Source organism: Rhipicephalus microplus, chromosome 9 (assembly GCF_043290135.1).
Source record: "Rhipicephalus microplus isolate Deutch F79 chromosome 9, USDA_Rmic, whole genome shotgun sequence".
In the NCBI taxonomy this organism is placed as follows: domain Eukaryota; kingdom Metazoa; phylum Arthropoda; class Arachnida; order Ixodida; family Ixodidae; genus Rhipicephalus; species Rhipicephalus microplus.
This window is the reverse complement of record NC_134708.1, coordinates 133,398,223-133,413,790: the sequence shown is the minus strand read 5'-3', so window position 1 is coordinate 133,413,790 and position 15,568 is coordinate 133,398,223. Positions and strand designations below refer to the sequence as shown.

The 15,568-nt window shown below is 48.0% G+C and overlaps 1 protein-coding gene and 1 pseudogene across 1 annotated transcript in view; one reads left to right on the top strand and one right to left on the bottom strand.

Moving 5' to 3' along the window:
* LOC119163078 (uncharacterized) overlaps window positions 1-15,568 on the bottom strand; it is a 224,752-nt gene that overhangs the window by 120,377 nt on the left and 88,807 nt on the right. The window lies entirely within an intron of this gene.
* Window positions 3,475-4,967, top strand: LOC142772130 (uncharacterized; annotated as a pseudogene).

Sequence of the window (15,568 nt, the reverse complement as noted above, 5' to 3'; positions counted from 1 at the left end):
CACGATTCAGAGAACTCAAGTTCAACTCTCTGTGCTAGAGTCTTTTTTTGGGTCTTTTTTTTTTCTTGCATATTCATATACATGCCTATTAAACCGCAATATAAGTGGAAATATTTTCAATAAAACAACCAGCTAAAGTCACCCCTCGTCTTATATAGCGGTGTCTAGGGAGCCTTCATGTGTGCGCGTCCCCTCCGTTTTTTAGGGTAGTGTCAGCCTTTGACCCACCACTTTCCGCCGCCTGCCAAAACACAATGTTGTCAGTCCATGTTTCCATGACAACGGGACGACGCCAGCGCCATGTTCGTTCTCCCGGCCACTGCTCCATCGTACTGCACCGACTGCACGTTGGCGCGGTGTGCAAGCTGCGGTAAACGCTGCGTCTATCACATCGCTCTGGACCTAGCTTCTTCTGTGACACCATCCTCGCGCTAAGTGCTTCTACAAGAACCTTGGAGTGAGAATGCCAGGGTGCTGCGTGCCGCAATGCACAACCATCTGGAGACGGGGTGTGAGAATGTTCCTGCTCCCGACTTGTCCTAACCGACGGAAACGCTGGATTGCGCAAGTTAAGCGAGACTGCTGGGAGCCGACTGCTTCCTTCCGTGTTTGTGAGGTGAGTACCTGTTGTATTGCGACTCGCGAGCAAATTGAGTTTATCACCGCATATTTCGTGAAATGATTTGCTTTGTCGTGTGACGAAAATCAGTCCGTGCAAGGTAAACGCGACTTCTCCTGGCTGCAACTTAGCTCAGCTAGGCCTGGTTATGCCAACGAAAGCGTGATTAATGGTTATGCTTGTTTATTATCGTAGCCGAAGCGCAGTTTGCTAACCGAACGAAATGGCTAGTTATACGGGCCGTACTGCGTGCACTCGCTGTCTTCTTTTCTTGAGTTTCCAAAGCCGTCGCCGCATTCGACGCGAGAAACACTGTGCCCGTAAACCACCGACAGACGCTCGCGTTCGCGTGTTCCTTTGCTAGCAGATGTGCGCGCTCCTGGAACTTTCATCTCGGACGCTTAGAAAGTGCAATTGAAGATGTAGACAAACGAGCTGACGAACGCGTTCCCTGTAGAGTCACGGCTCGCATGCCTTTCCAGTCCAACCGTGGTAGAGCCTTGCACAACTGCAACGCAACAACAACTAAATTTTGCGCGTCTTGCCACGGGGTATTTGTTCTTCGCTTCAAGGCCACGCGAAAATAACACCCTAACTCGCTCAACTGTGCCAGTAAAGTTTTTGTTTTAATAATATAGAATGCGACTGATTTACTGTTTGCGTCCGTCCGTCGTACGTCTGCTTGTGTGTCTGTCTGTCTGCTTGTGTGTGTGTCTGTCCGCCTGTCTGTCTGTCTGTCCGTCCGTATGTCTGTCCGTTCGTATGTCTATCTTTCCGTCCGTCTGTCCGTCTGTCCGTCTGTCTGTCTGTCTGTCTGTCTGTCTGTCTGTCTGTCTGTCTGTCTGTCCTAAACACTTCTGTTTCTGTGCAGCACCAAGGATTCCGGTTGTTTGCTCATAACACAAATATGCCGCGTGGGAGAGTGTGGTGCAGCGTCGGAATTTTTCGTCCTGTTTTTCATAAACTGCCACAACAATGATTTCATGTCGTGATATCAGTTTCATTTAGTGCTGTATATGGACTACATTTGTAGACGTTTGTGTCTTTCGTGCCCTCTATGACTTTTCGAATTATTGCTTTGTTCAAGGCCCACTTCGAGGACACAAGCTTCGAGCAAAGTAGGCAGGACGGTTTGAAGAAACTAAGGCCAGATGCTATCTCGACGCTGTTTTCTTTTCGCCGTATGTGAGCTCAGTTGAATGTGCTTTTTAATTGTTTTGACTATTCATTGCTCGCGCATGCATTAAATGCTTGTAAACTACGCTTGTGACTTTGTCCGAGCTTTGTCAAAAAGACTTACCTAAAGGCCAGAGTTTGAGTGTGATTTTTTTACAAACTCAATAATGGCTTACTTCTTCCAATAGTGAGTGGGAAATCTGAAATGTCACCTTTGTACTTGTCAGCAATAATACTAAAGTGGTTTGTTATACTAAAGTGCCTTTGTTAACTCTTTCAGCTCTTCAAAACCACTGATTGCCCCCAAAGAATGGGACTGCTGTATCAAACGTACTGCCTCGGCATCCAGATCTCTCAAATGACAGAGTCGCCGGGGTGGGTACAACCCAAGACAGCCAGTGCTTAGGTATCAGAGGTGGCTCTAGTGCCGAATGTGATTTCTGCAGCAAGCAGTGCGGTGGAGCCAAACTGTGCCTCCGCAGATGTAGACACTGTTCAGCTAAGTCTACATTCTGGTGACAACACAAGCAACGCCGCTGACAGTTCTGGTAGTGCTAGTTCTGCTTGTGAATTTTTGGCTGCTAACTCAGTTGGTATTCCAGCTGACATGGGCGATGCTCGTGACTTACGTATTCATTGTGCATCATTGCCAGTTGTACATGTGAGCGCAGCAGCGTCTGTTCCTACTACAAGAAATGTTCCCGAAAATTGTCAAAGTGCATCTCAGAAATTTCTTGTGCCATCTGTCCCTCTTGATAACGTTAAGAGTGGCAGAGCTGATCAATCCTGCTGCACACGAGAATCGTTTGCCTCTGCGAATCAGTATTTTCAGTTCAGTGACACTTATGTTCAGAATAGAACCCAGATGTCTTATCTTGAAGCTCCTCATAGCTTTGTACCAAGTGGGTCACCCTCTATTGAAAATGGTACTTCAACACTGCAAAATCAGCCTGAGTGTGGAGAAGTAGAAGCGCTATCTCCACACCTCTTCACAACTGCAAAAAGTGCAGCTGTAGGTATGACACTGATTCATCGAGAGAATGCGGTACTTCGAAAAAAAAAAAAAAGCTGACCTGATGCGCAAGTACAAGAGCCTACAAAGACTGCATGAGAAAGCAAAATCACAGCTCAAAAGTGCGAGAAAAAAACTGGCATCTGCTGAAAAAAAATTACGCGAATTAACTACTGCAAGCTTTCTGAACAATGACCAAACAGCTGCTCTGGCGAGAAAGACTACGAAGGGATCAAAATAGTCTGAAAAGACTATCAGAGTAGCACTTCAGATTAAACATGCATGTGGTACAACAGGATATGAACTACTGAGGTCGTTGTCGTATCCATTACCTTCGAACAGGACCCTCATTAGAAGATTCAGAACATCCGCTTTTTGCCAGGCATTCTTCATAAAGTACTATATGTTTTAAAGCTCAAAAGTGAGACAATGCAAGACATAGAAAAGGACTGCGTGTTATTCATGGATGAGATGGAAATCAGCCAGGGTTTCGATCACAACCGCTCTCTAGATTTCCTTTTCGGGGGTACCGCGCTACCACAGTCAAATGTGCAAGTTGCCAACCATGCCCTTGTGTTCATGATCGGTGGGCTAAACACGAGATGGAAGCAGGTGATAGCCAACACTTCACTGGGCGATCAGTCGACAGGGCACTCCGGAAAGATCTTGTGTTTCATTTAATTGAGCTCTTCTTTAATATCTCGTTGCGAGTGCTTGTGGTAACCAGTGACATGGGATCAGCTAATCGGGCAGTATGGCGCCTACTGGGATTCTCCAGCAACAGACAATCAGAGACCGTGTGTTCTATACCACATCCGCACCTTGCAGACCAGATGTTGTTCTTTATGGCTGACCCAGCGCATGTTTTGAAAAACATTCGTGCCCAGCTGCTTCGTTCAGAAACATTTACACTAGGACAAGAAACCGTTACAAGAGCAAGATCTTCCTGGAGAAATTGTAAGTGTTGATCATATTAAAGCAGTCCTAGAACTTGACTCTGACGATGGCCTGACGATTGCAAACAAGTTATCTGACATCCGCATTGGCAGTGGGCACTTCACTAAGATGAAGGTGAATGTAGCCATTCAAATGTTTCGCAAAGCCCCTCCTGCTATCAGATACCTGTTCAAACAAGGAAAGCTAATGCCTGAAGCAGAGGCAACAGCTTGGTTCCTTGAATTAGTGAGCAAATGGTCCACACTCATGTCATCATGGCACCCAGTGGCTGCTTTGAAATATTTTTATCCCTCAAAACATGAAGATGCAGTCAAAATCCTTCAACTGGCTTGTGCAACTTTCTGCCGTATCAACATGGGCAAAACTGCTCACTGGAAACCTTCCCAAGCCGGTCTCTTGATATCAACGACAGTTGTGCTGTGCCTGTCCGACGAACTGCTGAAGAAACGCGGCTACCGGTACCTTCTTACAGGTGGACTGATACAGGACTGTCTTGAAAATATTTTTTCTGTTGTAAGACTCAAGAAGCCCATCCCAAGTGCGTATGATGTGAAGTGTGCTCTAAAGATGATATGTGTGAGCCAATACTTGAACACGCCAATGTCATCTAGCTATAACGAGGATGACAGCTTGCACTTAGCTGACCTCCTGGACCCCAGTTTCAAGGCACAAGTTGCGCAAGAAAGTGGGAAGAACGAGGAAGCAGAAGAGCTCGAAAACGTTCTTCTGTATGCAACCACTGCAGTGGAACGTGACATTCTTGCATATGTAGGAGGTTTTCTACTGAAGTCCATCTTGAAATCTATTGACAAGTGCAAAGACTGCAAAGCGGCACTGGTAGGAAATGACTATAAATACAGCACTCTCGTTAAGTTTAAAGAATACGCTCAGAGCGCTGGAAAGCTCATTCAGCCTAGCCGAGCTGTCATGGAAGTGCTCACTGAATGCGAAGAACACTTCAAGGCCTTTGCCGACGAAGACGGAATTTTGGCGCTAAAAACCCCATTCGCGAGCATTTTGAGTGCATTGCGCAGATCAGCAACTGTGCGACTGGAGACCTGCGAAATCCATTGTGCACAGGTAGAAAAGTTGCTGCTGGAAAAGTATGTCCTAACAAGGCTAAAGATTCATCTTAGGCAAAAACAGGCACAAAGGGTGAATGCTCAGTCAAGTAAGACGTGTGCTGGAGTGAACCTTGAGTAGCAGCTTTTTAAAGGGCCCCAATACAATTTAAAAATTACTGCTTATGAAAAGAGTGCATTTCTGTGAGCATACTGTGTTGACATCTGTCTGTTGCTATGAAAATGAACATTCGTGTAGCTGACTTCATTTGTTCTTTTTGATGAGCTGTCCTTGTGCAGGAAATGTGCTAAGCCTAGTACGTGATAACGTATGCATGCACCAATTGTTATGTGTTTTATGTGTAATCAACCTTGGATTTGAAAGTTGAAACCACAATATGACATTTTACAATTTTTATGTGCCTCTTTTTATGTAAGTTTTTCTTTGCTCTGATCTGTATTCGTGCACATTGCTGCTTGTTTCAATCGCTAAAGTTGTTATGTTGTTATCATTACTATTAAAACGTTCCTTGTTGCTCACGTGTCTTTGTCTTCTGTCAAGGCTAATTTACTGGCTTGTTGGCTGAAGGGGGAGGGGGGGAGAGGGGTACGTGCAATATTACTGAGTGCTCTCATTTTCGCCAGTGCTAAATACCTGTAAGGTCTCTAAGCAGTCCATTGTATAGATTTGCACGCAGGAAGTAAACTTCCTGCAGGAATTTTATTACGCACAGAAGCAATATATAGGGCATGACTAACAGGGTGCCGAAGTTATTTGGCGTGGAGAGAACATCATGAGCTACGCGATTGTTTCATCCGCCTTTCCCGTGGTCACAGGCAACATCAAAAAATATATCATGGACTCCTGCCCTGCACCAGATCACCTTTAAACTGCCTGCAGTGACAAGGTGACTTTTGTTTCAAGAATGCCGCGCAGACTTTTAGTTACGTTCACCGTCATATCAAGGTTCCCCGCAACGCAAATATAGGCCCCTATAAAATCGCAACCACTCGCCCAATGCGGCGGGTGCACTGCGAGAAACGAACAGTTTTCAAAGTATCTTACACGAACTCGAGTCAACAAACAGAGTCTTCCTATTCCAGAAAATGGCAAATAACCTCAGGGAACAGCCCTCCAACTTTCAGAACTTGCTACGTAAAGAAACCAACCCATTCTTGTAAAGAACCACGCTACCTTCAACGTAAACTAGCGACCGCTAAGAACCAACATGGCGGCCCGCCATGTATAGCGGCCGCCAAAGCCCGTGGTAAGCAACTATGATCGAACTTGTCACCACCCTAAAAAACGGAGGGGGCGCGCACACATGAAGGCTCCCTAGCGGTGTCTAGCCGACAGTGCACCGCTGTTTGGCAACATGTGGCTTGCATGTGCATGAAAAGCTGGACACGGCCATATTCGCATTCAAATTCAATAGCAGGTTCTTTTTTTTTCCTCTCCTGTTTTTTTTTTTTTTTGTGTGTGTGTGTTCGTGATTTGCCTCCAATCTGTTCTAAGTTCTCGCTCTGCTTGACATTGTGTTTCATTTTTAGTGGTCTTTTTTTCGTTCATAGAATATGAGTAGCGGTACGAGAAGGCAGTACTCAGCTGCGTTTAAACTAGAGGTTGTTGAGTTCGCAGAAGCGAATGGAAATATTGATGCTCAGCGCCGCTTTGGTGTATCAGAAGAAAGCGTGCGCTATTAGAGGGTGCAGAAAGAAAAGCTGCAGATGTGCTATCCTCAGAAAAGGTCATTTGGTGGGCGAAGTGCAGTTCACCCGCAGCTGGAAAATACGCTAGGGAACTTTGTGTGCGAATTCATGCGTGCTCGCTGCCAAAGACCGTGGATACCATTTGCAAGAAAGCTGTGGAACTCGCTCAAGAAGCTGGGCTCACGAGAGAAGAGTTTCGTGCCCTAAACTCTTGGTTGCGTTGATTCATGAGATGCAAAGGATTTTCTTTCCGGTGGCGCACATCCATCTGTCAAGTTTCCAGACGAGTTTGAGGACAAGCTTATAAACTTTCAGGGTTTCGTGAGCCGGCTTCGGGAGCAGAAAAACTACATGATGGGGCAGATTGACAATGCCGATGAGACCCCCGTGTGGTTTGACATGCCTTCATCGACCATAATCATGCAGCGTGGCGCCAAGGATATGGAGCTGTTGTTCACTGGCAGCAAGCACTCGCTCTTCACCGTCATGCTGGCATGCATGGGAGATGGTAGAGAGCTTCTGCCCTTCATCATTTTCAAACGTAAGACAATGCCGAAGGAAGTGTTCCCGCCCGGTGTTGTCGTTCGCATCAACAAAAAGAGATACATGGACGAGGCCATGATGCTCGAATTGATACGAGTAGTCTGGAACCGTCAGCCAGGTGCACTGCTGCGTCTTTGCAGCGTGCTGGTGTTAGATGCGTTTTGTGATCACTTAACAGACGCTGTAAAGCGCGCACTGGGCGATGGAAAAACGGACCTCGTCGTGATACCAGGTCGTGTGGCGTCCACCCTCCAACCGATCGACGTTGTGCTAAACAAGCTGTTCAAGGACTGAGTGCGGCTGTAGTACCAAAAATGGATGTCCAGCGACAACCCAAAGACACCGACGGGCCGCCTACAGAGGCCTTTGCTTGCGACTGTTTGTGGCTGGGTGCTTTCCGCCTGGCGTTCCTTGCCAGATTCCATGGTGGAAAATGCTTCTATGAAATGTTCCATCAGCAACTTGCTGTATGGCACGAAAAACAACACACTGTGGGAGGCGGCCAGAGACAAACTCTCGTCTTCAGAAGACAATGATGCTTCGTCTGACAAATAGGAACAGTTGCGATGGTGGTTGAGGGGAGCGCCGACGATCGGGGTGCAGTTTGCCCAATTCGCAAATACATGTCGTTCGGCAATTTTGGGCTGTTTTCCTTTTTTTTCTTTTTCGGTAACCTGAACTTGGGGGTCGATCAATATTCCCACTCGACCTATAGTCCGTTTTATACAGTAGATACCTATACATATACAGTGAGTGACGGCGACGCGGGCGGCAAAATCCAGCCGAGAGTGTCCATATAATTGCTATCACAATAAAAGTGTCTTTGAGTAGCATATCCCCTTAATTTATGAACTCACCAGCTAGAAATGTGTGGAAGTATTGCATAACCTGTAGACATAAGTCAACAGGCAGTTTCTATGGGTTCTCTTTGCACAGCATGATAGAATGTCTGTTCATTCTAGCATCTGCCACCAATTCGAACCCCTCGGTACTTGTGCCGAGTTCTGTACTTTCGGACATCGGAACTGCTTTTCTTTGGGCTTGTCATCTCAAGAAAATGCAGAGTGAACACGGAAAACTGCTGCTAGCAAAAACGCGCGGCAGGGGTGATACGGCTTCACTACACGTAAGGAGCGCCGTCCGCGCCGCCGTCCAATGGCGACGCGTGCGGCACCGCGCTGGTTGGCGGGCAATTTAAAACACGTGACGGTGGCTCTTCTTTCTTGTTTTTCTTTTATTCTCCGAGAACATATGAGACAAGCGGTCATAGAATCTTGGAGGAAAGGGGTGACTCTGCGCGCCCCCGATGATTGCAAATGGTGGGTGGCGCTGCCCGACCTCGTCTCAACAATGCAAACAGCGCGAACTTTTGCGACTTTTGTTGAATTCTGGTGTCACCGCCGCCCATTTAGGCGAACTTTTGGGTGATTTCTCGTGCAAACTGCGGCTTGATATTGATAGGTGTATAGAACTGTCGCCCCGACACAGCTGAATTGGCACCCAAATGAAGAAGAGGACAACGTGGTTGTAGTGGGTTGGACTCTCGAGCTTCTCCCGTTGGCCTGCTTGACTGTGCGCTCTCTAAGCCGTTAGCAAGACCAGCTCTGGGTGAATAAATCTTCCCCGTAACATCTTTTGGTGGAAGGTGCTGGGTCTTCACACAACCCGGCTTTGGAACTCCGCAGTGGACGCCAGCTTTGTCCAGCCGCGATGCCTGAAGCTGGCACTCAGGCCTCGCCATCCGCGCCGGCTCCATCACCTGTGATTCCCCCCCATCTTCTCGACCCTGGCATGTTTTCCGGGATGGACAGCACGGACGTCGAAGAATGGCTCGCATTATTCGAGCGCGTCAGCAAGCACTACAGGTGGGACGAAACGCTTATGCTGGCAAATATTCTATTCAACCTACGGGGTACGGCACGCGCCTGGTATGAGACGCATGAAGAAGAATTAACCAGCTGGGACACATGCAAGCAAAAGCTTCGCGATTTGTTCGGTCGGTCAGTTGCTCGTCAGATGGCAGCCAGGCAGGAACTCGCGTCGCGTGTTCAATCATCGACGGAGTCGTAAGTCACGTACATCCAAGACGTACTGGCACTGTGCCGGAAGACTGACAAAAACATGTCCGAGACGGACAAGATCAGCAACGTGTTGAAAGGCATTGCTGATGATGCTTTCAACATACTAATGTGCAAGAACTGCACCACTGTCGACTCCATCATATCTGAATGCCGGCGATTTGAGCAAGCTAAAAGTAGGCGAATCACCCACCACATCGCGAGACTACCAAACACTGCTGCGACTTCGTCTTGCGAAGATTCTGCAGCGCCCCGTTCACTTGCGCCTCCTGCCAATATCGCAAGGATTGTTCGCTAGGAGCTGGAAGCCATGGCACCCGCTTCCTATCAGCCCCCTGCACAAGACAACTGGGCAACAGCCTCGCTTATTCAAGCCGTCGTACGTCAGGAGTTTGCTAACCTGGGCGTCCAGGTTCCCCAGCCCGCCAGACTTATGCCGCAGCCCATGAGCACTCCCGTCCACAACGCTGACCACCACTCTGCTCCATTTGTCGCTGCGGCAGCTTCAACTCCTCGGTTTCCACCCCGCTACCGAAATCCATCTGAGTGGCGCACGCACGATGATCGACCCATCTGCTTTTCTTGCTCTCGAGTTGGGCACATCTCCCGCCATTGCCGCAACAAGTGGTATTTCCAGCCAAGCTTTCGTAATGTAGATCGCCGTCAGGACCGCAAACACTATTCGCAACCCGGTTTTCCGGATGACCATATTCTGGACCCTTCAGCTTGCCATTCATTTCCACGCTCCGAACCGTCCTACGCTGACGTCGTCGCCCAGAGAAACTGGTCTAGCCGCTCGCCGTCACCTCAGGGTCGGCCGTCACGCTCCCCTCAACGCCGCCGCTCTCCGTCACCGGCTTATTCTGCTCATTCCCCGGGAAACTGACGAGTGCAGCTCCTGGAGGTGGCGCTGCGTTGACGACTCGGAACGAAAACCCTCAACCAGCTACAAATTCAAGACGCAATTTACTTCGGGTGTTCGTTGATGGCCACGCCGTTACTGCTCTAATTGACACTGGTGCCCAAGTATCTGATATGAGTTCTACACTTCGATCTTGCCTGAAAAAGGTTCTCACACCAGCTATGTTCTCTACTGTTCGGGTTGCCAACGGAAATCGAACATCGGTGCTTGGTATGTGCACTGCCCGCGTTACTGTTGCTGGCCACCACACTTCCGTTCTCTTCGCAGTCCTCGATGCTTGCCTACACGACGTCATCCTTGGAATCGACTTCTTAACCACCCACTCCGCCCTCATCGATTGTTCTACCGGTATCTTAGGGCTCGAATTGCCTTTGTGCTCCGATTTCACTCCTCCAAGTCGCACTCGGCTACGATCCGTGGAGTCTCTACGGCTACCGCCCCAGGCTGCTATGTACATTCCTCTGTCGCCCTTCCCGTCCGTTCCTGATGGAGACTATCTGGTAGCTCCCCTCATTGATTTGACCCTTACGCACCACATCGCACTACCACATACTATAGCGGTTGTTGCTAACAACACGGTGCTACTTCCAGTTCTGAACTTCTCTACGTCGACCCAAGTGCTTCCCCAAGGCATCACTTTAGCCGATCTTTCCACCCTTGATGAATGTTCGATTTGTTCTTTTACACCTGACGCTAAGACCATGATGAAACCTGTCATCACGTCGCAAAATAAGGCGTTCCTCGACAAAATGATATCCAGCGACCTCTTACCTTCCCAAGTTGCGGCGCTCCGGGGTGTTCTATTTTCTTACCAGGATATCTTTGACGTCGACGACCGTCCCCTGGGCCGCAAAAGTGCCGTAACCCACCGCATCGACATCGGCGACGCCAGTCCACTCCACAAACGCCCTTATCGCGTGTCACATGCTGAGCGGCAAGTAATACAGACGGAGGTCGAGAAAATGCTGAATAAAGACGTCATTGAGCCTTCATCGAGTCCTTGGGCCTCCCCTGTGGTCTTAGTTAAAAAGAAGGACAACACCTGGCGTTTTTGCGTCGACTATTGCCACCTGAATCGGATCACCAAGAAGGACGTTTATCCTTTACCTCGAATCGATGATGCGCTCGACTGCCTCCACGGCGCCAACTATTTCCGTCCCTTAACCTTCGATCCGGATACTGGCAAATTTCGGTCGACGACCGCGACCGCGAGAAGACAGCATTCATCACACCCGACGGCCATTACCAATTCAAGGTCATGCCTTTGGGGTTGTGCAATGCCCCGGCTACTTTTGAACGTATGATGGACTCTCTTCTTCGCGGTTTCAAATGGTCGACCTGCCTCTGCTATCTGGATGATGTAATAGTTTTCTCGCCCTCCTTCGAAAGCCACCTGTCTCGTCTCTCGGCAATTCTTGACGTTTTTCGTTGCGCTGGTCTCCAACTGAATTCGTGGAAATGCTCATTTGGACGTCGGCAGATGAAACTACTCGGCCACCTTGTTGACGCCACTGGTGTTCAACCCGACCCTGACAAAGTCCGTGCAGTCCGAGAATTCCCGGTTCCGCGTTCCACACAAGAAGTTCGCAGTTTTATTGGGCTCTGCTCATACTTCCGCCGCTTTGTCTTCAATTTCGCGGATAGCCCCGCCGCGGTGGTCTAGTGGCTAAGGTACTCGGCTGCTGACCCGCAGGTCGCGGGTTCAAATCCCGGCTGCGGCGGCAGCATTTCCGATGGAGGCGGAAATGTTGTAGGCCCGTGTACTCAGATTTGGGTGCACGTTAAAGAACCCCAGGTGGTCTAAATTTCCGGAGCCCTCCACTACGGCGTCTCTCATAATCATATGGTGGTTTTGGGACGTTAAACCCCACATATCAATCAATTTCGCGGATATTGCTAGGCCCCTCACGGATCTCCTCAAAAAGAATGTGGCCTTTTCTTGGGGAAGGGACCAAGAACATTCCTTTGCGTCGTTAATTACCGCCCTCACATCACCACCTGTGTTGGCTAATTTTAATCCAGCGGCTCGAACAGAGCTTCCCACCGATGCAAGCGGCCATGGCATTGGTGCTATACTCGCTCAGATACAGAATGGCACCAACCGTGTGATAGCCTACGCTAGCCACCTTTTGTCGCAAGCGGAACAAAATTATTCCATCACTGAGCGGGAATGCTTAGCCCTTGTTTGGGCTATTGCGAAATTCCGTCCGTACTTATACGGACGTCCGTTCGCAGTCATCACGGACCATCATGCGCTTTGCTGGCTGTCGACGCTTAAGGACCCTACAGGAAGGCTCGGTCGATGGGCACTTCGATTACAGGAGTACACGTTCTCGGTTGTTTACAAATCTGGAAAGCTGCACAGCGATGCTGACTGCTTATCCCGGCACCCTGTTGATCCACCTAGCTCCACTGATTTGGAATCCGATGCCTGCGTTTTAGCCATCACTGACTTTCTGAACGTGGCTGACGAACAGCGCCGAGATCCATCGCTGCTCACCATCATTGACCACCTTGAATCGCATTATGCTGACCCTTCTCTTAGCAGATACCTGCTTCAAGACAACGTTTTGTATCGCCGCAACTTACACCCCGACGGCGCGGAACTTTTACTCGTCGTACCGCATCACCTGCGAAAGGATGTTCTGCGACAATTCCACGACGCTCCAACTTCTGGACATCTAGGAGTCTCCAGAACTTACGACCGCATTCGACGACGAGTATTCTGGAAGGGTCTGTACCGCTCTGTTCGCCGTTACGTCACATCTTGTGACCTCTGCCAGCGCCGAAAGAAGCCTACGACTCCCCCTGCCGGTCTACTTCAACCTATTGAAGTTCCAGCCGAGCCATTTTATCGAGTGGGGTTGGACTTGCTAGGCCCCTTTCCTACTTCTACAACTGGAAACAAATGGATTGCAGTGGCCACAGACTATGCCACTCGGTATGCAATCACTCGAGCGCTACCAACCAGCTGCGCAACCGACGTTGCCGACTTCCTGCTGTACGACATTATTCTTCAGCATGGCGCTCCGACTCACCTGCTCACAGACCGTGGTCGCTACTTTCTATCTCGTGTGGTTGATGATCTACTCCGATCTTGTGCTACCCGTCACAACTTCACCACATCTTACCACCCTCAGACTAACGGCCTTACGGAGCGACTAAACCGCACATTGACGGACATGCTTTCCATGTACGTATCTACCGACCACACTGATTGGGACATAGCTCTTCCGTTCGTGACCTTCCCCTATAACTCGTCGCGTCATGAAACAGCGGGCTACTTTCCTTTTTATCTACTCTACGGACGTCATCCCTTACTGCCCTTCGACACACTGCTTTCATCAGACCACCCATCCTCCACCTCGTATGCTCAGGATGCAATCACCCGTGCCGTCACAGCACGTGCGATAGCGCGTGCTCGGTTATCGTCGTCGCAGACAGCACAGAAGTCTCTTTATGACCGTCGACATAGAGATGTCGTTTTTTCTGCAGGTTCTCTTGTTCTCCTGTGGCTCCCATCTCGACGTGTTTGCCTCTGCGAGAAACTACTATCGCGATACGCTGGGCCCTACCGAGCCATTCGTCAGGTCACCCCTGTGACCTACGAGATTGCCGCTACCACAAACTCATCAGGTGCTGCACCCAGAACGGAAGTAGTCCACGTTTCTCGTCTCAAGCCCTACAACGCCGACTCGCTCATTTAACAGGCACCGAGACGGTGCCTTACGGGCCGGGGTGATGATAGGTGTATGGAACTGTCGCCCCGACACAGCTGAATTGGCACCCAAATGAAGAAGAGGACAACGTGGTTGTAGTGGGTTGGACTCTCAAGCTACTCCCGTTGGCCTGCTTGACTGTGCGCTCTCTAAGCCGTTAGCAAGACCAGCTCTGGGTGAATAAATCTTCCCCGTAACAATATTTACGGAAATAAAGGTTCATATACCCAAGATGACAATAGAAAGTAAACCAAAAAAGTGATTTTTTTAAAGAAAACCGCGACTTTTCGACCCGCATCTCCCCTTAATTCAAACTATTTTACCGTCCCCTTCGAGTTTGAATGAACGAGCTTTTACTAAAATTAGACTTATCTGACCCCGTGAGCTTTACATCATCGTCTCAGCAACACAGCACTTAAAACATGCTAATTAATGTGCACATTATATATATATGAGTTTAACAATTAGATGTGGACCTTAAACAGAGCCACTCGAAAACGTTAATTTCTACCATCAAACAGCACATCACTCCCATCCCTATCTATTCTAATACAATAGAAATGTAGACAACCGTTAAAAGCATCTCCTGGTGCTTATAGTTTTTTTTTATGCGGGGGGGGGGGGGGGGGTCCAAATGAATTTTCTTGATTTCATATCCACTGATAGTTCCTTTTCTGGTCCTTTGATGCCATGTTCTTCCAACTGTAGATGCTAATTATTTGGATCTTCACTGTAACAGGCATTACTCCACTTGCTGTTACCTTTCTTGAAAAGCAAACACCACGTCAAACACCACATGTGCTCGAATATGTGAATCTTGGACTCCTCCATTTGCTTAAGTGAGTACGATAACATAGATAGACCAAAAAAGTGATTGCTTTATTTCATTACTAAAACATAATACACACCCTGAGGAGTGAAATCATGCATTGGCAAGTGTGTAGAAGTCATCCACGGCCATTAAGATTGGCAGCAAAAACTTCACTTCCTAACAAGCGCACAGCCTTTTTTTTTTTGTCATTCTTTCTGCATGTATACATTTCCTGTAATTACTATGGCTAGATAAGTTGACTATATTAACTTCCTACCATTTTCATATTTGCAGATTGCAAATTTTCTGATTAAATGCTTTTTTGGCTAATTATTGCTGTGCATTGTGAGCATGTTATGCACATGTTTTTCAACACAAAATCATGTTTTTCTTAATTAAGATTATTTTTCTGAAAATTTTGCAAACTTGATGTACCAGTTCTGGAAAACTACCCAACTGATCGTGCTCAATTTTGCCCATATTACAGCCGAGTCTCTTTCAAATAGTCTGAACCTAACACTTTGAAAAACTATTTGATATATAATTAGGAAAAAGAAGATAGAATTGGTAAGTCCCCCTTACAGCACTGACAAGTGAGGACTTTTTTTTTTGTGTGTGTGTGTGTAATAAATGTAACAGCCCCCTTTTAAGGTTCAGATTAATATCAACATAATGTTGAATAAGCATGTCGAATTTCACGGCCATGCTGTTTCTGGTTTTTGAAAAAAGGTACATTTAATTTTCTGCCCCAGGCTGAAATGTGTGGTACTCAAACTATGCACAGATTTCATAGCAAAATATGATGCAGTTCCTGAGACATAAAGCTGGAACCTGGACAATCTGTTTACCCCACCATACCTCCTTGACACAATTAGTTGGAGGGATAATGGCAGCGCTACCCACAGTCCAAGTAACTATAAATGCCAGCTTATAAATGCCAGCTTAAAAAATGATCGAACA